Source organism: Ostrea edulis, chromosome 5, assembly GCF_947568905.1.
Source record: "Ostrea edulis chromosome 5, xbOstEdul1.1, whole genome shotgun sequence".
In the NCBI taxonomy this organism is placed as follows: domain Eukaryota; kingdom Metazoa; phylum Mollusca; class Bivalvia; order Ostreida; family Ostreidae; genus Ostrea; species Ostrea edulis.
This window is the reverse complement of record NC_079168.1, coordinates 56116762-56141313: the sequence shown is the minus strand read 5'-3', so window position 1 is coordinate 56141313 and position 24552 is coordinate 56116762. Positions and strand designations below refer to the sequence as shown.

Sequence of the window (24552 nt, the reverse complement as noted above, 5' to 3'; positions counted from 1 at the left end):
AGTCACTTTTCTATTCATCTTACGTTTCCGGTTAAATAAATGTGCTGCGTTTACAACTGAGTGTTTGTTGCTGTGTTGGATATACACTAACTGGCGCTCAATAACTGTATTGATCTTAAAGGGATAAATTTGATTATTTCGAAATTCCTAAAACTAAAATTAATCAATACACGTGAATAAAGCTGATGTCTACAGATTTCAGCGTAATGGGTAGTTACTTATTTTAACCATCTCTGACCTAAAAAAAAAAAAAAAATACTCAAAAGCATTGTCATGGCTTTTTATTTGAAACAACATTCACCGTTAACATGCCACTCGCATGTTCATACCCTATGCGCCGATCTTACCACCTGTAAGCTTTTGGCAGCATAGCATTCACAAATATTCAACAAACCATATGAGAGCTGGGGGACCTGGAGACAACAGTTTCCCTCAGAAAATGGTTTTCTGTCAAAATTGCGCCAATTGGATTTCACGCATGAAATCCTACCGCCAACACAGCGGCTGAATTTTGACCATTAGCGTAAAAATTAGCATATATTCACAATTAGTAATCAACAAATAAATGCATAATCATCAGTCATGAAGCCACAACAGTTCCCATTCATATCCATATATCACCACATTGGATAAAGTAAACTATTACCTCGACTAAACTGCCTTAGAGCAGCCTGCATAGTTGACACAAAAACATGATTGCCCAAGGGAGGTAAGTGAACTCCATCACTAAGAAATAGTTTACTTTGCTCCACACTTATATCCTGATGTTTAATGGAAGCGCCACCTTTCTTTAAAACAAAACTAGCAATAGAACTATTACTCCTATACCTAGATTTCTCTGCGGCAATATTTGATATGGCATGACGCCAATAAACTCTCGGTGATATATGTGACCATTCAATGCAAGTCAACGGCATAGCCAAACTCAACCTGTTGATTACATTTTTCATGAACTTTTGTTGTCTACATAATGGATTATTATGTTTGCCAATGTCATTACCCCCTACATGTATAACCAGAAACCTTGGATGTGGATTTGTGGAGTACATGTCAAAAATAACCTTCTGAAAATTGTCAAAACTCAATCCCGATATTCCCCTCCACGACACTGATATGCCAGGTAAAGCAAGGTCTTTGCCAAACTCAGGTGAATTCAATGTAAATTGTTCTGGGCTTTTAATAAGTGATGATCCCACAATCCATATTGAATCTGCAAGATTTATGAACAATACACAACACACTTAACAATGCGTACATGCAATTTGAAAAACATTTAGATTTATTTCAATGCTTTTCAACTGGTTGACAACTTATGCGTCAAGACTCACTATTGTGATATCATTATTTGCATCTAAAATGTAGCCAGCTCAGGTCTGAGGTAATTTTTATATCCATTGGAGAGCCATCTACCCCTTCTCTGAATTTTCTGTTCAGGTATGCCTGACAAATACATGTGAGTAGCAGCCCCTATTCTAAACGAATGTGTTTTGAATGTTTTGGTTTCAATACCTAGAAATCTTAATGCTTTGTGCAATACATTCGAGAACTGATCTACTTCGTCAGTACAACCTCGCATTGGGTCAAATGCTGTTTGACATGTTTCATACCGATTGTTAAGCCGTTCTTGGCACACTGATTTTGACTGCGGATAACTCCGTTTACCTGATCAGGATATAGGGCTCACGGCGGGTGTGACCGGTCAACAGGGGATGTTTACTCCTCCTAGGCACCTGATCCCACCTCTGGTATGTACAGGGGTCTGTGTTTGCCCAACTGTCTGTTTTGCATTGCTTATAGGAGTTATGAGATTGATCACTGTTCGTTATCGTCACCTTACATGCTGACAACGGGGAACCATTGATATGACAGAATAAAGGACCATCAATCTAAAATGCAAAAATTCTTCCAACAAGTCAAAGCATGCTGTTGATTCAATCGATTTGCTGATTGTAATCACTAAACCATTCCCACACTGATCCGTTTTAGAAAAACGCAAGTTAAATGTGATTGCGTCTTTATTCAGTAGTAGGTCAGAAAGGTGCAGTATATGTTTGGGACTGTTATTAGATGTTGCTGCTAGCTCACTAATTCTAAAAAGACCGAAAAATGCAGTTGCATATGCAGAACCGAATAGCACATTCTCATATTTTGATTGCGTTACTGTAGGTAAAATGTCCAAAATTGTTAGTAAAATCTGATAAGTTGCAGGGCTTCTGATGTCTTTTGCAGGTTTAATTCTTTTGAAACCTGCTAACATCTTTCGTATAATGAAAGACCTATCTGGATTGTCTAAGCCATGCACTTGTAGGTTATGACTAAGGGCGGACAAGTACACTTTAGCTGTTAAATGTGCCAGATTTTTTGACGATAGAAAAGCTAGAAATTTTACTACGTTATCTATTGCAGGAGTCCAAGACAGTGGCAAATTAAACTGTAATCTAAAGTCATTAAAAGCATCAATGGCTTTGTCATAAGTAACTTTTGTGTTGCTGGAGAGACTAGACTCAATTAAGTGATTTACATGCCCTTTAAAAGGTTCCAAAAGTGAGTAGGTACTTGAAAGGGATGGCAATCTGCCCAAGGTGCTAACTGCCTGAGTCTCGTCCACTGAAAACGAGAAATTGCATCTGCTATCTCATTTTTACAACCTGGTACATGAACTGCTTGAAACTGGATATTGGACTTTAAAGACAACAATACTAAATCTCTCATCAAAATCATTACCCGTTTATTCTTGGATGTTTGTTTTTTTTATTTAAGATTTGAACTAATGCCAAGTTGTCAACATGTAAAATCAATTTCCTATTTTGTAATGTTTGACCACAAGTGAAATCCTAACACAATAGGGACAAACTCTAAAAATGTTATATCCCTTCTAATATCTACATTCCACTCCTGTGGCCAACTGAGACATGCCCAAGAAGTACCGAAAACTACACCGCATCCTACTGTTCCTGAGCTGTCTGAATAAAATTGTAAATTTTCGTCAGATTCCCATTCTACATCCGGAAATTTTGTAATACCATTAAATTCATCAAGAAATTTTAACCACATCTGGAGGTCACTGCGTATTTCTTTGGAAAGCCGTTTATAGTGATGTAATCTAGAGATACCGGACATTAACCCATACAAGCGACATGTAAATGCCCTACCTGCTGGTAACGCCTTTGTTATGAATGATAGTGAGCCTGCTAATGACTGAAGCTGCTTTAATGTGATTTTGGATTTGCCTTGAATTTCGCGTATTTCCTTCTGCAAAGCTTCCACTTTGTCAATTGGTATAAAGATTGACTGATTAACCGAGTCTATACCTAAACCCACGAACACTATATGTGTAGTTGGACCCTCTGTTTTTTCGTCTGACAACGGAACACCTAAATAGCTGCTAATTTGTTGAAAGGTATCCATTAGAATTGTACAATTGTTTGTACCATGGGCTCCAGCAAATAAGAAATCATCTAAATAATGAACAAATTTTTCAAGTTGGTGCGAGATTCTAATACCCAATGTACAAAACTGGAAAATTTCTCAAATAAAGCACATGATATAGCGCAACCCACTGGCAAACATTTGTCCACATAGTATTTATCCAGAAATTTAATTCCAAGAAAACTAAAATCCTCAGGCCTAATTGGCAATAACCTGAATGCGTTTGAAATATCCATATTCCCTATTTGAGCCTTTGGACCCAGTTTTTGAATCATGTTGACAGCTTGATCAAAAGATGAATAACTGACAGCACATATTTCAGGGTTAATGAATTCATTAATACTCTTTCCCCGTGGGGCAGATAAATTGGTGATTAGCCTCCAACCACCTTGTTTCTTAGGCAAAACACCTACTGGGCTACAATGGAAGTTTTGAAATGGTGGGGCATCAAATGGGCCAATTATGCGACCTAAATCCATTTCATTGTTGATTTTAGCTAGCAATTGATCTTAATGCTCTAATGCTGAAACCATATTTTTACAAGATACTGGATCGCGAGGACCCATATAGTTCAAAGAAAAACCAAATGTAAATCCATGTGAAAGTTGATCTGCTACAGTTTTGTCTGGATAATCTTGCAACAAAATATTTAACACTTTAACATTGATTGGTGTATAACCTAACTCCCACAGACATAGGCAAGTATTGCCGAAATGACCTTGGAAAACGTGTTTGGGTCGCATTGGGATTACGACTGGCATTGTGAGCAAGTCCTTTGGGCATATTATGGCTGGTTTGATTGCTGCAACAATTGATGGATGGGTGATTTTTGTCACATTTAAGACAATCATGAGAAAATCTACAGTCTTTTTTAAGACAAGAACCCTTCAAATTGAAATCACAACAACGCTTGTGCTGATGAAGACTAGAAGTATGCTTCTGTTCAACTACAGCGGACTGACCCATATAAATCAACCACAATTCCGCATCAATATTTTCCCAACTGACCAAAACGGTTTTTAACGCCTAAGCCGAAACTGAACATCATAATCCCTCCACCCCAGAGTAGAAGCGCGTGATGCCCCCAATCGTATTGAACTGATATACTTCAAAATGCCTTGTACATGCTACGGAAACCTTTTTAAGTAGATGGCAGCATAAATCAAGAAGGAATCAGTCCATTCAGAGATTGAAGCAATTCTTATGAAATTATCTTGCAGATATTGTTCAATGTTTTAGATACATGTGTATTTAATTTACACCCATCAAGATATGATAATTATTTCTTATATAACAAATCTATCAACATTTCGCAATTGAAACAATTTGAAATAATCTTGCAGGTATTGTTCAATATTTTAGCAGATACGTGTGTATTTAATTTACACCCATTCAGATACGATAATTATTTCTTATATAACAAATCTTTCATTACATTGGTATTTTCCCAATTGAAACAATCTGAATCATAATTCCAAGCCATATTTGGAGTCCGCATAGGAGAAGATCGTACATTTTGGTAGCCCCCTTCCCCCTCTTCTACCTCTTGCTACATATCCGATTAAGTTAAAGAGACAACATGGAAATAATCTTCGGTTTCTCTGCCTGATAAATTATTCCACTATTCCTTTTCGACCAGTTTCTAATCATGAATGAAGTGGTGACAATCTAAACAGTACCAAAGTCAATAACTTTCTAATGATGCACTTAGCAAATATAACAGTGGCGTAGCTACATGTACATTAAAACACTGTAAGCATATGCTTACAAATATATTTTGCAATTTTTAAAAAATACATAGATATTTTTTCATAGCAAATCCCAACAAGGGCTTGCGTTCGTACCAGAACCTTTTCCTGTGTGAAATATTAATTCCATGGTTTAATAAATTTGTATTTCGTTAGGTGGCATGGGGTATTTTTTTTGGTTTTTTTTTTTTTTTTTTTTTTTTTTTGCTTTTTTTGAAGGGGGGGGGGTCTGAAAGATGTGACTAGGGGTTATACATCAAAGTCAGATTATGACAGAATAATAACTTTGCACAAATACTCTATAGATATCACTTTTAGCAAAAAGAACGTTAGCCACTTCGATTTCGACATTGGCGGCCATTTTGAATCCAAGGTGGCTGCCGTCATGCAATTGACACAGGAAATCTCGACTAAGTATGCTTTTTTTTTCTTTTTTTTTTTTTTGGTGCCCACTATGCATAGCAACTTATAATGTGGCTATCATTCAGTAGAATATGGTTTTAGCTCTCCTTATATACCACCAAATGTACACGTTTAGTATTAAAAGAGAATTACAGTAGAAAATGTACAGAATTTCAGGAGAAAATTGATAATTTTCCAAACAAATTTCAATATCAAAAACTTTGCGCACCCTGCACTTTATTTACAAACACAACAATCGAACTCAAACTACACAAAGAAATCAGTAATAGATTGTAAATATACAGAAAGCTCCGACTTTTATAGTTAGCGGCCATCTTCAATATTGCCAATTGATGATGAATTACAACCAAAAAGGTCAGGTCATAATAAACACAACTCGTGTAGGTGTTCAATGTTAGTTATACTTATAATAGTTTTGACTAGGCACATATTTATCATTTTATGAAGGTTTATAATTATATTACTTATATACATGCAAGGTGAAGACAACGAACAGTGATCAATCTCATAACTCCTACAAGCAATACAAAATAGATAGTTGGGCAAACACGGACCCCTGGACACACCAGAGGTGGGATCAGGTGTCTAGGAGGAGTAAGCATCCCCTGTCGACCGGTCACACCCGCCGTGAGCCCCATATCCCGATCAGGTAAACGAGTTATACATCTTATTCAACGAAGGACACCCCCCCCCCCTTCCCGAGACGAACGACCTGACAGATCGATAAACAAATTTAATTACGATATTCATCTGATATTTTCAATGTTCGTAATTTTTCTCGTGATTATAAAAGTACAGTTACTGATATGCACAAATACATGCATAAACACAGAAAAGTTTTTATTTTGGTTGAACATGCTTTGTGGTGATACTGATATTGAAAGTAAGTAATAAGTCAAAAACTGTCCAATATGTCTGATATCGAATGGTGCGGGACTTTTCTGGGAAGTTCGCGCCTTATAACTTTAAAGTTAACACATTCTACCGAAATTAGGTTGTACACTACTTGACAACGTCCAAGAAATCAGGCTACTGTTTACAATATAGCGGTTTTTCTGTTTGTCATTCATAAAGTACATTATGTTTTCGATTATTGCGTTTGACAAGAAAAAACGACCTGTATTCATGATTTTGTCCTTACGATTCGCAAAACTGAATTTGATATTATGAACAACCATTCTTTTGTCTTTGGTCAACTATTCGGCTTGACGGGTTACAACTGCATTCGCATACTAGTAATCATTATCTAATTTTCAATACGGAGAGAGATCATTTATGTTACATAAGAAACATTTAATTTGGAGTTCCAAGTGACTTCATAGTAATTAAGTTTTATTTACTGTATATTATATCAATAAATATAACATTAGCAGGCAATTATTAAAAAATTGTTCTTAAATTCATTTAACTGAATTAAAGATATCGTTCATTCAATTCATGTGCGCAACAATTCAAACATGCATTTAAAAAGTTCTTTCTCAATGAAATATCAGTTTATACCTAGCATATATATAATTGTATATTAGTGTAAAAGAAATCCCTTGGAGAATCCGGGTATCGATCCCGGTACCTCTCACATGCTAAGCGAGCGCTCTACCACTTGAGCTAATTCCCCTGTTTGGAAATGTTATCATAGCAAATAATCATTTTGATAAGTAATAATGGTTACCAACACATTCTCCAGGTAAGTCATTTTCCGTGTATGTTGAAAGGAAAAGCTCACTTCTTTTAATCATCCTTTTCGATTTTGTTTATGATTTTCTGAATCATTTCTCCTCATTGTCTGCACCTCAGCAGAGAAGCTTTGCACGTGCTTAGTTTTTATATGCATATTTCAACAGGTAAACCTATTGCACAATACAAATGTTAATGGAATTCAAGCTGTCGAATAAAAACCTAAATCGTCTGAACATTTCATTTTGATATTCAAATGGTTGTGGGGGAAATGTGTAATTGTTTAAAGATAATGATCAATCAAGGAAACCCCTCATTTTATTTTCAAGCGTTTCTATGGATACTGGTAAAGTTGTTTGAAGACGAGTTTTCACATGCACGCACTAGCACGTACATTGGATGTAATACATTATCAATTGTTTCTTATATGAGTATCATACATGTAGTATGCAAGATAATATGTTTCTAATTTTCTCAGATTTTCAATCTATAATAGCATACGATTGCTGATAAAATCGTGCTATCTGTCTATTGAAATTACAACATACATGTAAGAGCATATACTCCTTTTCCCAAGAAAACTGGCACGTTCCTGTAAACGTAGGATTATTTGGTTTCAATATTCTAATATATCAATGTCTCATAGCATATAATTCCAGATAGCTGCAATAATAATCCAATTTTTTTTTTATTCTGACGTTTTCGGGATAGGGCTACAATTCCATAGGATCTCCGTAATGGTGCAAAATAATTTTGTGAATTACCGATAATAAGCTCCGTGTATTAGTCCCAAATGTTGTTTACGCCAAAACGAGTACCAACTTTGTGCTTGGGCATGTCTAATATAAACATCATGTACGTCTGCTCCGCCATGCTTGTTATCGCGAGATCTCGTAGGTAGATCTACTGAAAAATCCATGCCAAGAAATTCTTAGCAAAATCTCCGGTATAGAAAAACCGTTATAAATCAGTGACTGCAATTAAGAGATAAGCGACGGCTACTATTATTAATCAGCATGTAATATGGCCCTATTGAAGCCAACGAATGCAGACCGGACGGGATTTCTTGGCATGCGGTCATGATTTTTGTGTATTCAACTAAAACACTCAAATAACCCCATACCGGCTTATTTTGTCAGTTTTGAAAATTATTTTTGCACATTAATGGCAAAAATCACATATTTTGAATGAATCGTTAGAGAACGTTGTAATTTATCACATGTTTAAATTGATGCCAATAACGCGTTAATGCCGAATAACGCCGTTGGAAATGCTCATTGTTACCCTCTCGTCTGCCGACACCGCAAAAACAACATCCTACGCAGAATTTTCGAAAGTTTGTACCCGCAAACAAGACTACACTTTTCACATGTGTGTAAACAGCCTGGGTGCACCTCAGGAAGTAGCCTCAGCTACCAACATCAAATAGTTCCTTTGTATACAACTGATTATTTCCGAAAATTACACAAAATTTCCTAATCAGGGGTACAAAAATTAAGAGAAAAGAAGAAGAGGAAATGAGAAGAATCGCGCAGGGGGAAAAAATCATTCTTTTAAATATATGGAACTACCATTGACTAAGTTCATTTTGATTGGACAATTACCGGTGTGATACCTTTACACATTAGACGATCGATCCCGATGCCGACATATTTTGTAGAATATTGAATATACCTTTCTGTCTGCAGAATGTGTATTGATACATTAGTTCATATTTTTTAAATTATTTTTACTACCCCCCCCCCACCCCACCCTTTCAAATTTCCCGTTCCAAACTCGGCTATACCGTACTCGTTTACCATGCCAAGAAATTCTTAGCAAAATCTCCGGTATAGAAAAACCGTTATAAATCAGTGACCGCAATTAAGAGATAAGCGACGGCTACTATTAATCAGCATGTAATATGGTCCTATTGAAGCCAACGAATTCAGATCGGACGGGATTTCTTGGCATGTAAACATTGACAATCTGCGCGAAAATGTAGATCTAGTTACTCGAGCCACTCCGACAAAGAAAGAAAAATCATATGGTTGCAGAAAGAATTTACACTCTTTAATACCGACGAAATAGCTTTCTCCTCCGTACTTGTCCATTGATGTAAATACTACCTTATATGGCATATGCAAATAACTTGACAATCGAAAGTTGAAACTTCAGTACATCAAACATGGCGCGCAAATATGATTGATTGATTGAATGTTGTTTAACGTACCTCTCGAGAATATTTCACTCATATGGAAACGTCACCACTGCAGGTGAAGGGCTGCAAAATTTAGGCCTATGCTCGGCGCTTATGGGAATTAAGCAGGGTGGGATCTTCATCGTGCCACACCTGCTGTGACACGGGACCTCGGTTTTTGCGGTCTCATCCGAAGGACCGCCCCATTTAGTTGCCTCTTACGACAAGCAAGTGGTACTGAGGACCTATTCTAACCCGGATCCCCACGGGATCGCACAAACATGAATCCAGAAATTTGAATATATCGAAATTGCTGAAAACGGTAGAATAGAGCCTCACAAATCGTAAGTTGCAGGTTGTAAATTTATATATTGACTACGAAACATAGAATATCATTTTATTTACGTAAAGAAAGTCAGCAAATGTTTAGAATGATTGAAAATGTTGCAGGAGTGGATCACTCCCGCATTCGCACCATTGTGGAGATCCTAAGGCCTTGTAGCCCCCCCCCCCCCCCCCCCCCCACACAATCGGAGAGGTCAACATTATTGCAGCTAAATTCCAGACAAAATGGTGACGATTTAGCAGTGGCGTAGCTTCCATTGAGGCAACCGAGGCAGCTGCCTCGGTAAAAAAAAAAAACCACCTTTTACGTTGTTAAAATGTCGATAGCTTCTGGGGGCTGTGCCCCCCAGACCCCCTGCCTCGGTAATATTCGAACCCAAGTTACGCCTATATTTAGATTTGATGTTAATAATTGCGAAATTCCTATTTTCATTTCTACGCGCATGTCATAGTTTTCTCCTTTTCATTTCGTCATTCGAACAGAGCAGACTCTAAATTCATATTTTTAATTAATGTTAAATCGATTGATTATCAGTGAAATTCAAGCATGCTTCGCGCATCCAGGGCATCGAAGTCAAAGAGTCCATATGCCGGGAGACGGATAGCAAATTCTCCACCCAGGCCGTAAAATCAGCGAGTAACCGCAGCCACTCAACCTCGTATGGAGCCAGAAACGCTATCTTGGAGCACTCGACATCTGCATCTTTAGAATTCGTGCAACCTGAACAACCGATTGTGGCTCAAATGCAGAGGGCAGCTACTGCAACACCTTTAAATGTAATTCCCGAGCAACCCGTGGAAATGGTCCAGCTCTAAATAATCAAGATACGGTTCATTTTGAACCTCCGAATGATTTGCCTAATCCATTTATCAGTACAGTTTCACTACTAGCAGTACGTTTGCCTCAAAATATTAAAAACAAAATTTGCAATAATCAGTTTTGTAATTTCGGTACCCTCTTTTTTCATGACCCAACTTCAACATGTGTTTAAGGTCAAACCTAAGCAGAAAATCTCAAATCTGTTCCAATAGCTAGATGCGTTTGCAATTTTTGCATCAGTTTATTTCGTCAGACATCCAACAAAAGCAATCCCATTGTTAAGATATTTGGCGTTCATAAAGAGGGGAGCTGAGAAAATCAAAGGCAATTGGTTGAATTGCGGAAGGTCGGAGTTCGAATCCCGGCCACAACAAATCTAATCCGTTAAAACAGGTAGTGACACGCTCGGCATCGGGTATGAATGTCACGAGTCCTCGGAGATGACCTTAAAAACTGAGGTCCCTTGCGACAGTTGGTGTGGCACGTTAAAGAACCCTCACTGCTCAATGGCCGTAAACGACGAGCATAGGTCTAAATTTGAAGCCCTTCACCGGTATTGGTCTCCATATGAGTGAAAAAATCTCAAAAGGGACGTAAACAAGATACAATCAATCTTTTAATGTGCTGTTTCATAGGGTGCGATTTTCGCCTTTCTGCAATTTTGATAGTTGAGTGGTAAAATTGGTACCAAATTTCGGTACAATTGATGCGTCTTGGATTGTTATTTTGGGCAGCAAAATTGCCGCCTCAATTTTCTTTTTCTTTTTTGTGGCAGGTGAGTCATGCGATTCTGTCCAATGACCCATTTGGCATAATTTTGCATAGAATGCTGTCTCCGTGGGTACTGTTTTTTCCAGGCTCCCTTGGATTAAGATGGAATATCTATTGCTTAATAGCTATATTTATTTATCTTATGCTGCCATATTACATGTAATATCATCATCGGCGCACACATTGTTATATTTGTACTGTCTCCAATGTATCATTAAATGGCCATGACAGCACGCCAAATGGAATTTGACTGGATGGTATTTAGAAACAAATTTTACTCCTTTTTAAAGGTTTTTCTGGTCAAGTTTGTGTCGGTTGTCCATGTCAAGGCAGTAACGAAATAAACACTTTTATTTTTAAAACTTTGAGGCAGATTCCAAATGCTTTACTGGATTTCGAAACCTTTAAATATAACTTAGAGTATCCAGTAAATGTTCTACAAAGCCCCTATATCTACTCCTCAGAAAGATATTGACTGCTGGGAAGAAAGAAACTTCTGACGTATAGTGAGGCGACAGACTAAAATATACCAGAAGTAGTGTAAATCAAATGCTTTCCATAGAATTTTCAGTTTTGATATCAAACAACTTTTCCAAAATCAACATCAAAACGTACTCCTTTTTCAACATTTTACACGACCATTCCTCACAATCAATTCCACTATGGCCATTCATCAAAAGGATACAACCATTTCTAAGCGGGATACAATCGTGCTTTTAACGCAGAGTACAAGCCAACCCTTGCGGCAATTTACTATGGTGAGTGCAGATGTCCGTGAGGAGGGGTTACAAACTGACCCATATTTTTCTTTATACAGATAATTTTTAAGAATTATATAGCCTATCAGGTGACGCAATGAATTCTGGTTTGAATTATATATAACATTCGGTCAGATCCCCTACCACTTGCTCAAACACTTCAACACAGAAATGTTCGTGTAAATTAGTCTCAGTCGTTCGTTTTGTTAGAAAACAGAAAAATCACATTAAATTCAATTACATCAGTGAAAAGACAACATCATTAGAAATATACTAGTATATCATAAACGTCAGGAAGAAATCTTTGCAATTAAGACGATTCCTAATTATAATAAACGATTGTGATTTTGGATTCAATACCGACAACTTTGTAGCAGTTTTCAGCTGAGAAGTTTGGGGATTATTTGTAGTTTCTAAAATATAATTCATCAGCGCTGCCAATGCAATAATGCTAGACAATTAAATCAGAGAAAGCGAAATGATGTAGTGTTTGAAATGACGACCATTATCCTTGCTTTAGTGTGGAATTGAATGGTTTCAATTGTATTTTCTTGCAGAAAAATCATTTATGAAATGATTTATGTAAGTTTTTGAACGATTCACATCAAATGAAAGCTGAAATAAATTGAAACTGAAGCGCGACTGATTTCCCACACACTTTATGAAGGCTTGGACAGAAACAAGAGGGATAGGAAAGACCGAATATAAATACCCCCTTGTTTCCACAGAAATTAGATTTAACCCACTTTGGCATATGTTGTCGCACAGAACGTTTGAAGTTTCTCCTCAGCTGTTAATATTTTAGTGAGGAGCAAAGATAGGGGCTTGGTAGAATACTGGATCCAGCAATGTATATTTGATTGTAAGGGTTTTTATGTAGTTTAGGAATTATCATCTCATTCTTAATATATATACATGTATATGAAAGGTGAAGATAACGAACAGTGATGAATCTCATAATTCCTATAAGCAATACAAAATAGATAGTTGGGCAAACACGGACCTCTGGACACACCAGAGGTGGGATCAAGTATTTAGGAGGAGTAAGCATCCCTTGTCGACCGGTCACACCCGCCGTGAGCCTTATAATCTGATCAGGTAAACGGAGTAGATTTATTATTGATACTATTTGTTTCCAATTATCATTCTATGATGACCATTTGGTCTAATCTTTGATTCCCGTGGGGATCCGGGTTAGAATACGTCCTCAGTACCTCTTGCTTGTCGTAGGGGTCGATTAAATGGGGCGGTCCTTCGGATGAGACCGCAAAAACCGAGGTCCCGTGTCACAGCCGGTGTGGCACGATGAAGATACATCCCTGTTCAAAGGCCATAAGCGCCGAGCATAGGCGTAAATTTTGCAGCCCTTCACCGACAATGGTGACGTCTCCATATTAGTGAAAGATTCTCAAGTGGGCCGTTAAACAATATACAATCAATGTTCAGTTTGAGGCAAACAAATGAGATCACCGACAATGGCGACGTCTCCATATGAGTGAAAGATTCGGTAGATGTGGCAGCAACTCTTGTAAAAGTTTCTGCAAGGGAAATTCCTGGCTTCTGCAGATAAAGTGACAGCTTCGTCAAGTGACCAATCAGTTCCTGTTTTAAAAAGAAAAATGGGAGATTTATATGTTAAAGTACTGTTTATATCACCTTATCAATATCTAGATAATGATATTGATGCATTTTCTAAAAGCAAAATTAATACCTTCAGTGTTAGAATAAATGCAATCACGTGGCCATCAATCATCAGTTTTCGCATTTTTGTGAGACGCATTTTCTAGTTGTTGACGTATAGCGCAGTAACCTAAATTAAAATGTATATAAAATTATTTTTTCTTATGAACGATGACATGTATATTTGATAGTGCAGGCAAGTTTTTTGGGGGGATAAGTAATTTAAGGTTGCTTAGCCTTAAGAAAATTTAAAATACTTTGATATGTTCACAACCTTTCACAAATGCATTAATGGTTCTCTGTGAGTGGGGCAGCCACCTGGTCCCCCCCCCCCCCCCCCCCCCCCCCCCCAACTCGTGTTGGTAGTATTATAGTCTGTTCTAGGGAGTGGAAGCTTTCTTCTGAGTTGGGCTTCTTCTGTACAAGTAATACAGACCAATTAATGTCATAGTCTTTTCGTAGAGTTTTGGACTAGAAATCTTGATGGCGTCCCTAAAGGTCAACTCTAACCGATGTGACAAATGATGTGTAACAACTAGGTACGGCCTACTTTCTTTCAAGAGGGTGGACAGTCCAGACTTGTAACATGTATTATATATTAGAATGGATTGTTTTCGAGTATTTGAACTCTTTTTAACAAGGTTCTGTACATAAAATTAATCATGTAAATATGCATTACAAAGTAGAAAATCTTTAAACTAACCTTGTATGTTTGAAGCACCATCAGAACAAAATCCAATCAACTTTCCTCGAAATTCATCAGATAGATCGAAATCCGTGAACGTTTTCTGAATATGAGCATGTATGTCCCTCGCCGTAGTTGAATATGGACTTCCAATGGAAAAGAAAAGATCTTCCACCTTCCCCTTGCTACATACCAGCACATATACATTCTCCAATTCTTCACCGGTAAAATCGGTGGCACCATCACAGGTCAGACTGAAGAAATTAGCTTCACGCAGCTTCTCACACCCCAGATTTCTTGTGACAGATGCTATACTACCAATAAACATTGCGGCAGCTTTGTCGTTAAGATAATTGTTACCAACATCCAGTCATTTCGCTTTATCAAGCATGCACAAAAACTTGTAATCTCTGAAGACTTTTATGGTGCTTAGCTATAGCATGCGCATTTCTGAACTTGATAAAAAGGCGATTATAATCTGCCTTGTACAATTGCTTCAAACACCTAACTGTCTCACTGTCATTCTGTAGCGTTAAGTCCTCAGAGTCTGTTGCTGCAGTTTGTGCTTTATATTTCGGAGCGTAGTGTTTGTGCCACCTACTGTTTTCATGTTCCCTTACCGAATCTACACGAAAATGATCGGATCGGGTAACAAATTTGCAGTTCGGAACGTTTTCTATTTTGCACCAAGTGCAAAACATAAGTCCATCCACAAAATCCAGCCATGGCCGATTTTCTTGCCATGTACTTTGGAATTTCCTTTGTCGTTTTTCAGCCTCATACCTTTTCTTAGTACCGACCTTCCCCTCTTGTGATAAAGACGGTCGTTTGACAGCTTTCTTGCCCGGAATCACACCCTCTTTGTATTTTAAAAAGGGAATCATTCCTATTTGGAGTGTTCCTAAACAACTTGTTATTCACGCGTTACTGGCCCACCGGGCATGCGCGACCTTAATATTAGGTACCCCGATCCCGATTTTACTAGCCCCGGCCATCGGGCTACCGCTTAATTTCGAAGACTGCGCACATATCTCAAACTTCCTATATTTTTGCACAATCTACTTTGGTTAGATTACTTTTAAGATACATTCTAAAGCCTGAATCGAAACGAGTTTGACAAAACAGAACAAATAATTATATGTACCATGTAATGAAATTATTACATATAGCAACATTGCCTGTTGTACACGTAAACATCCTTGGTATCTGATCCCACCGCTAGTGTGTCCAGAGGTCTGTGTTTTTCCTGCTCTTAATTGTGTATTCTTTGTGAAACTGAACAGTGTTCGTTATCTTCACTTGTTCTTTATACTATTTTGTGAAAATAAATGCTTGAATGGATTGGATACCTTTATTGGATTAATTACTCCATAGCATATAGAAGATTTAAAAATTATATTGGAGAATCCGGGTATCGATCCCGGTACCTCTCACATGCTAAGCGAGCGCTCTACCACTTGAGCTAATTCCCCTACTGAACGGAGAGTAGAAACACTTTGTAGTTGCAATGGTTAATAATGCATTAATAGTCAATTTCACATCCTTTTTCTGTATGATTAGGCATTTATCAAAACTAAGTATTTCCTGGACCTTTCTTTCCTTCAAGAAAAACCGCATTTCTTTAAAAAGTGGCTACCTAACATGAGTTCGTCAACAAGCTGTGAATGTTCGGGTTGTATGGGGTTTTAATGAATATTTGATGGTATGTTTGGACACAAGTATGGTAATAAAATGCATGTATGTTAGAAGGTTTTTATATTAGATTTATGAGGCGGCAATGCAAGAATACAGCGATATAAGGCCTCAACCTTGCGCATTTCTTGTGCGCCGTAAATCGAAGGTTGTTATAAGGGGTGGATCTGGAGCTCTCTGATCTGTTCTAATACTTTTTTTTAGAGAGCTACAATGTGCAGTTCTGCAGCTACAATGTGCTTTTGAACGAGAGTTCCTGTTACGCGGAATTGAGTGTTTAGGACTTATTGATGAGCAGGTTTGAAAATTTATTTGATTATCCAAGTTGGATGAATTCTGATAGCAATTTATCAGTATTTCAGCATTTATACTTTACGGTAATCTTCCCTGGGTTACTCTGGTTGTGAAACACTAAGAGAGAGTGCTGAGATGTTTCAGAAGCTAGTGTTTTGGATACAATATGGGACTCTGAATGCTATTTCGAAAATAAAGCATGTCCGTTTTCAAGCCCAAGTCTATAGTGTCACTAACTGGTTCTTTGCGTAAACTTACGAGACATGGGATTGAATGTGATAGTCTTTGATACTAGATACCATGGATAGAGGGCCGTTTTGTTGTACAGCGGATTGAATATTGCACAATACGATGGTATGCTGATTCATATTTCAAAGGCAATTTACATGTACATTGTATGTCTGTATTGACTTGCAATGTTGCACTGCATGAGTATAAAGATTCACAATGTATCACGATTAGCTGCAGAAGTGTAGCTCTCTGAAAAAATATTGGGACAGATCAGAGAGCTAAAGATCCACCCCCTTTTTAAAAAAAACCTTATATCGCTGTATTCTTGCATCGCCGTCTTATAAATCTAATATCAAAAAATTCTTAACATATTCTCAAATATTCATTAAAGCACAATACGACCAGAAAACTCAGCTTCAAAAGGATTTTGTTAATTGTTGACGTAGTGATATTAGGTAGCCAGTCAATTGGAACCAAGATTCATTTCCGTACTCATACTCTATTGTCTGTGTGAACTAATATCCTCACAAATGTTTTGAATGAAATCATCCCAGTTCGGTGAAATAATAATTATTCAAATAAGTTTGAATATTGAACTAAATTCACAGCGTTCAATTCTGATTTTACACTTCACTATTGAAGTGGATTGTAAGAGACCAGACTAGGCTTTTGTAGCATTTTCAATACTTAAGAGCTTATGTTACCTTTAGAAAAAATATATTTTTCAATTTCTATTAATGATTTGTGTTTATAATAAATGAAGATCGAATACATCAATCGTATTGAATACTATGAATATATACCAATAGCAACAGGGTTCAAATTGACTCCAGATGCCTAGCATGGCTACGTCAACTGCGGAATCATTCGAATCTATGACGTTTCAGCTTGCATAGGGCTTTAATGAATATTTGAAGGTATGTTTGGACACAAGTGTAGTAGGAAAATATGTTGAGAATTTTTTATATTAAATCTATGAGACGGCGATGCAAGATTACAACGACATACGGCCTCAATTGTGCGCATTTTTTTGGCGCATTTTTATGTAAATTGAAAGTTTTTTAGAAGGGTGGATCTGTAGTTTCCAATATTTTTTAAGAGAGCTACAATTCTGCAGCTAATCGTGACATAGATAAAATGCTATAGCCTACGGTAAATTATTTTAATTATTTATTTATGTAAAAATAAAACCCTGGAGAATCCGGGTATCGATCCCGGTACCTCTCACATGCTAAGCGAGCGCTCTACCACTTGAGCTAATTCCCCTATTATATAATAGTTAAATGATAACAAATAATAATTTTGATAAGTAATAATATTAAATATTCTCCAGGTAAGTTGTGCTTCTCTCTTCCGTGTAATTAGTGGCAATATCACTTATTATTAAAATAAATTAGTGTCTAGACCGCATGTTGAACGGAAAAGGTCGCTCCTTTTGACAATCCTTCCTGATTTTTTTTTAATTTTCTTAATCATTACTCCTCATTGTCTGCACCTCAGCAGAGAAGCTTTGCACGTGCTCAGTTTTTATATGCATATTTTAACAGGTAAACCTATTATATAATGTAAATGAAAATGTACTTAAACCTGTCGTTTGAAACAAATTTTTGAAAAACTAAATCGTCTGAACACTTCATTTTGGAATTCAAACGTGGTGGAGTGTAATTAGCAATATAATGATCAATTACGGAAACCTTTAATTTCATTTTGGACGCTGGTAATTGTTTGGGGGTAGTAAAGAATCAATAGACCGCAGCACGTACACAAATATCCAAATACATGAAATTGTTATTTACATATGGTATGCAGAATAATTTTATAGAAAGAAGAGTTACTTTAGGGGCGAGATCAAAAGATCGATGTCGGATATAAATTCAAATACATGCACATGAAGATAGGGGGAGGGGTATAAAATATCCCGTTAGTTTTTGTCCTCTGACATCGATTACACTTTAGTGGAAAAAGACAAGCGACTATTAAAAACTACATAATAATATTACATTTTAATGAACATTTAATAGATTTAATGTACTCTTTCATTTGTGAATAAACAGTAGAAAAGGTATTAGGGGCAAGATCAAAAGTTCAATGTCTGACAAAAAACTAAATTCACATAGTTTTCACCATCCCCCTTTAAAGGAACTGATTCATGATTTTCACCCAAATTTTGTTTTTCACTTTTAATGATCAAAATCTACTGCCTAATGTGTTTAAAAGGTTTCACCAAAAAATTAAGGTTATACATTATCACAGAAGCTCATTTTTAGAAAGTGTATTATGTATTGTTTACGAAGTTTTCAAAAGAAATGGATCTCGATCTAAGTCTATTATATCTACCACATTTCAAGTATTCTTTAGGTAAAATATATCATCTAAAAGTTAAATTACAAAATTTACATTTCACTGGTTTGTCTGTAAGCAAAAAAAAAAAAAGAAAAAGAATCGAGTCTTTGTTTATATAACACAGAGTTAAGGTGCATTCAGAAGGTCAAAATTTTGGCTGCCAACATTAAATGAGTTATAATTTTCAATGCTTAACATAAAAAATGAAAAATATTTTTGTCAAAAAACGTGAACCAGTCAGTTTAAAACTGAATATGATGAATGTTGAAACTAATCGATTAACAAGTAAAAACACACGAGTATAGATGACGCTATGTAGACCTTTCCTACTGTTTATTCACAAATTAAAGTGTACATTAATTAAACCATTCCTCAGAAACCGCAAATTATTCAATTTTTTTTAATTTTTTTTATTTTAGAGATTTAAGCTAGAAAAATATGTAAACACACTACCCACATAGCTTTCTAATCTGCATCTTCTCTATCATGTATACTTTCTCCATTTTCAACTTTTTCACTCCTCCCCTGGCAACCGAGGCAATGTACAAGATAAGATAAGTTTATTCCAATTTTGGGTCCAGAGGGCATAACAGTAAGACTGTTTATAAAGAAGGAAATTCAAAAAAGAAAGAAAGTTTACAACATTAACTTCAGGTTACATAGACTGCAAACTGCATGTGGATGCAGCATGTTGGGGAAACATACATATATGAATTGCTAATCATGTGTATACACAAGTAAATGGACAGTATCAGTATTATACCAACATATGAATAATAAACTATAATGATTTTTGCAGTTTTAAAGCATCACTTCTTTTTCTGAAAGTTTGCACTAAATATTCACTCAATTTGACAATTACTGGTTTGTCTTCATTAATCATCAACCAAGTAAATTTGTCCTTATTTGTTAGATAGATAAAAATTTTGTTGAGCTTGTATATACCATTAAAAAACATATTTCTCTCTTCAACATAGAATGGACAATCAGTAAGGAAATGAAATTCATCTTCTACACAATTCTTTTGTTTCTTTCTAAAGAAATCTTCTGGCCAGAATTGGTTTTTGTAAATTCATATCTTCCTCTTTCAATTCGAAGGTTATGTGCACAAATTCGAAATCTACATAGAGTTTTTCTTAATTCTAGGGATTCTAAAAATATATAACTTTCCATAGTAAAGTTTTCTTTATACGAAAAATATGTTGTGAGTTTTCCTGATTTCTGACCCTCTTCACGTCGTTTTGACCAGTAAAGTAAAAATTGTTTCCGTACCTGATTCTTCATTTGTTTTTTGAAAAATGAGAATTTGAGATTTTTACAATTGGGTATATACCAAAATGCCCATTTTTTCCTTAAAATAACTAATGTTTTTGTACCAACAATTTATATTATATGAATTCAGATTGATATTCTCTGTATAAGCACTGTATAACCGGGATGATTCTGGGCAATTCTCAAGTCTATGCCAATATAGTAAAATACTTTGAATTATAGAGCAGAACATAGGATATCTACCCAATTCAGAGATTATTGCAATATTAGTACTTTTACCGGCACCCAGTAGATGTTTACAAAACTTAATATTCAGGTTTTCTACCTCCCAATTTTTAAAGATATCATATAAATTTCTGTCTTTTTCCAGCATCCGTGCTGAAAGTGTTCCCCATATCTCGCAGCCATACAAGGCGATGGGTTTTACCATATGGTCAAAAAGATGCAAAAATGTTTTAATTGGTGGATCGATAGATTTGATGTCTTTATAAAGTTTGAATGAGGCCTTAAGAGCTTTATTGTATAGATCAATTTTTGCTTCCTTGAATGAACCACAGGAGGATAATATTACTCCTAGATATTTATATTTGTTAGTACATTCAATACATATGTTACCGAACACAAAATTTTCTTTAATTAGGTGTCCGCTTTTATTAAAAATGACTACTTTTGTCTTATTGGTATTAATTTCTAAGCACCAATCGTTGCAATATTTTTCAAGTAAGTTTAGTTTGTTTTGTAATCCATTCTGGTTTTCTGAAAGCAGTACAAGATCGTCCGCATATAGAAGAGAGGTTATTTTCTTTCCAGAAAGATTGACAGAGCCAATGGTTTCTTCATCCAGTAATTTAGAAAAATCGTTCAAAAATATTTTGAAAATATTTGGGCTTAAGACATCACCTTGTCGGACTCCTATCTCTGGTGTATATGGAAGGGTTAACTTGTTCCCTACTTTTATGAAAATATTGTTGTGCCTATACATACTACATAATATGTTGTAGAATAAACCATTGATATTTAATTGTAGGAGTTTTAGTTTAATTCCTTCATGAATGACGGTATCAATGCCTTGTGAAAGTCTACAAAACATGCATAGAGTCGTTTATTGCCAGTGTTAATGTAGTTGTCAATTAAACATCTAACTACAAATAAATGGTCTGATGTCCTGGATTTTTTTGAAAATCCTATTTGACTCTCGTGTATTATTTTGTTTTCAGTTAAGAATGTATCAAGCCTGCCGTTTAAAATGATATTAAAAAGTTTCTCTATGCTGTTAGTTATTATAGTTATTCCTTTATAGTTTTGGGAGAGCTTTGGATTATCCGATTTAAAGATGGGTGTTGTATAACCTTCTAACCATTTTTCTGGATAGATTCCTGATGTTAAGACCATATTGAATAATTTTGAGATACAAGGATTTATATATATTTGAGCTGCTTTTATCATTTCATTTGAGATGTTGTCCAAACCAGGACTTTTACCCTACTTTAAAGTAGATGTGGCCTTTTGAATTTCAGACAAAGATATCTTGAAATCCAATTTGCTAAAAGACTTACAGGTCTGGCTGTTTTTTAGTTTATTAATTCCGGCTTCTATAGTCTTAACTCTGTCCTTGTAATGATCTGGTAATTTAGAAAGAGAAGTAAAATAGTCAAACCATGTATCCCCATCAATACTCTTCTCTAAATTGTCTTTTTTCCCTTCATTTTCACGAAGCGATTTGACTAATTTCCAATATTCTTTAGGATTAGTTTCATTCATTTGATCTAGTTTATCTAGAATACCCTGCCTGAATTCTCGCTTTTTACGTTTCCGCAGCTTGGCATATTCCTTATTTAATTTGAAAAAGGAACCTCGTAAGTAAGGGTTATTGGGAAATCTTGAAAGTAATGTTGCTTTCTCAAATAAGTATTTTCTCTTTTTTGTAAGGTCGGAATCAAACCATTTTTTATTGGTTGTGTTTTTCTTTGTAAAGATAGTTTAGCTACTTTGTTTAGGATTTTATGAACGTCGTTGGTGGCCTTGTTTATACTTTGTTCATTATACTATATCGGTGTGTTTAAATAAAGCTTTATATCATTCTGGACGGTTGGATGCATGAAAAAATTCTGAAAGTTTCCTACAGATAAACTATCCCAATTGTATCGTTTGGGCATCTCCTGCATGTTGTCACATGTATACTCCCTTTCAAATGATGATAAAAGTTTCATTGAGATTTTACAATGGCAGTCAGATAAAGGTAAAAAATCAGATACATGTACATACAAGACATCTTCTAACAACTGTTCAGATACAATAAAGTAGTCTACCACACTGGAACCAGCATAATTATGACATGTAAATTTCCTATATATTACCAAATGTTCTACCGTTGGCTATTCTAAGCTTGTTTGCAATACATAATTCTAATAATTCTTTTCCTCTACTATCTAAAGTCTTATCTCTACGTGTCTTTCCCCAACTGCTACATCCACATCATAGGCATCGTAATTAACTGGAATGTGTGAGGCAGAGTCCCCTTTTATATAGTCTAACTCCATACCTGTTCTTGCATTAAGATCACCTGTTAATATTATATCACCTAAGTTTCCATATTTGTTTATTATGTCTTGTTCTATCTGCTCAAGTATATCAGTGTTTTGTTTTTTATTGAAACTTGAAGTTTTGGGGGATATATACATACTATAGATCACAGGGGCTAAGCCCGTTTTGAGCCCGAACAATATAGAAAGGGGTCTAACTCTGATAAAAAAAAAAATTACCCACTCGCTTCAAATGCCTAAAAAATCAGAAACTAGGTGTGATATGCATAATTTGCCGGTCTCCTTGAATAGATTGATGTTTGAACTACTTGCATACGAAATTTCAAGCCACGGGTTCTTCAAATATCAGAGATATACGTCATCATTCTCTCGATTTCACGTGTTTATTTTAACTAGGACATTTACCGGTCCAGGTCATCGGGTGGATTCGCTATGACAGCAGCGAAATTCAGACTCGTGTGGAAGATTTCGGACTCATCAATTAAAATTTCACATGAAATATACGCTACTTATTTCCTTATGGTATTACAGACTGCGGTTTGGGCTCAAAACGGGCTTAGTCCCTGTGCTATAGATGAACATATCAACTACCCACATGTAAACATTGTAAGTTATTATCTGCCATCCATCGCTTTGCATGGCAATTGTTTGAACATTATATTCAAAGACATCTAGGCTATAGTTAGTCGGCAAAACTTGTTTCTTTTTTAATTCATATTATGAAATATACATATAGATCTAACTATATTCATATTTTAGGCCTACATTGAACGATTCATGCATTTATTCTAATAACAAGAATATAATTTCTAACCATAAAAATGACTTTCCATGCTTTTTGGGAGGATCGCTCGCATAACAGTATCAGTCATACTTCACGTAACATGTGCGTTATCCACGGGTGTGAACGCGCCTCCATGGTCTTTAAACGATTGTTGATAACAAGGGGAATTAGCTCAAGTGGTAGAGCGCTCGCTTAGCATGTGAGAGGTACCGGGATCGATACCCGGATTCTCCAGATTTTTTTTCTACCTTATCTTCCATTGCTAAAAATATAATTTTTCACAATGCATCATCAAACTGTTATTTTAAATGTGTGTTTTGTGTTCATTCTTGTAATTAAAGGAAGTGAACATGAAACTGACAAAGGGTTTAAATTTGTCATTTTGATGTATATAATGAATTCTGAAAATCACTAAGATGTAGCTTTCTATATTTTATAAAGATTTACTAATCTTTTCAATCCTTGGGAGCTGCCATATTGAAAAAAATGTTACCTCCCTGCTGGGTTATCTCTTAGCATCCACTAGAGGGCAGCACTGATGCTGACATCAGTAGGACACATTGTGTGTATTTTTGGCACATTGTAAGCATCAACGTTAAAATGTCATCAGCAGAGAGTGAATTAGATATGGGATATCAGGTTGAACCTGATGTTACAAAGGAAGAAATTGTTTCTCAGAATAATGCTTCTTCACCAGCAGTTGATTTTAATGAGAGAGGAATTTTCCTTGATTGATGTGCTTGTGGAAATTGTACAATGTAACTATGTACATTCAAGGGGTGTCTTTGTTGTCATGAGTTTGAATATTCTGTGTCAGCTAGATTGCATAAATATACACCTAGAGTGCAGTTCTCTACACCCATATTTTAACACTGTGTGTC

The 24552-nt window shown here is 36.0% G+C and overlaps 4 non-coding genes and 1 pseudogene across 4 annotated transcripts; 1 reads left to right on the top strand and 4 right to left on the bottom strand.

Annotated features, from left to right (window-relative positions):
• Positions 1 to 223: 223 nt before the first annotated feature.
• On the bottom strand, positions 224 to 15396 carry LOC125651115 (uncharacterized; annotated as a pseudogene).
• Trnaa-agc (transfer RNA alanine (anticodon AGC)) lies at positions 7143 to 7215 on the bottom strand. The gene has a single exon. It is a non-coding gene; the product is annotated as a tRNA-Ala (tRNA).
• Positions 15397 to 15911: 515 nt separating the features above from the next.
• Positions 15912 to 15984, bottom strand: Trnaa-agc (transfer RNA alanine (anticodon AGC)). The gene has a single exon. It is a non-coding gene; the product is annotated as a tRNA-Ala (tRNA).
• A 1938-nt stretch (positions 15985 to 17922) lies between these two features.
• On the bottom strand, positions 17923 to 17995 carry Trnaa-agc (transfer RNA alanine (anticodon AGC)). Its single transcript has one exon. It is a non-coding gene; the product is annotated as a tRNA-Ala (tRNA).
• Positions 17996 to 23832: 5837 nt separating this feature from the next.
• Positions 23833 to 23905, top strand: Trnaa-agc (transfer RNA alanine (anticodon AGC)). The gene has a single exon. It is a non-coding gene; the product is annotated as a tRNA-Ala (tRNA).
• Positions 23906 to 24552: the final 647 nt, after the last annotated feature.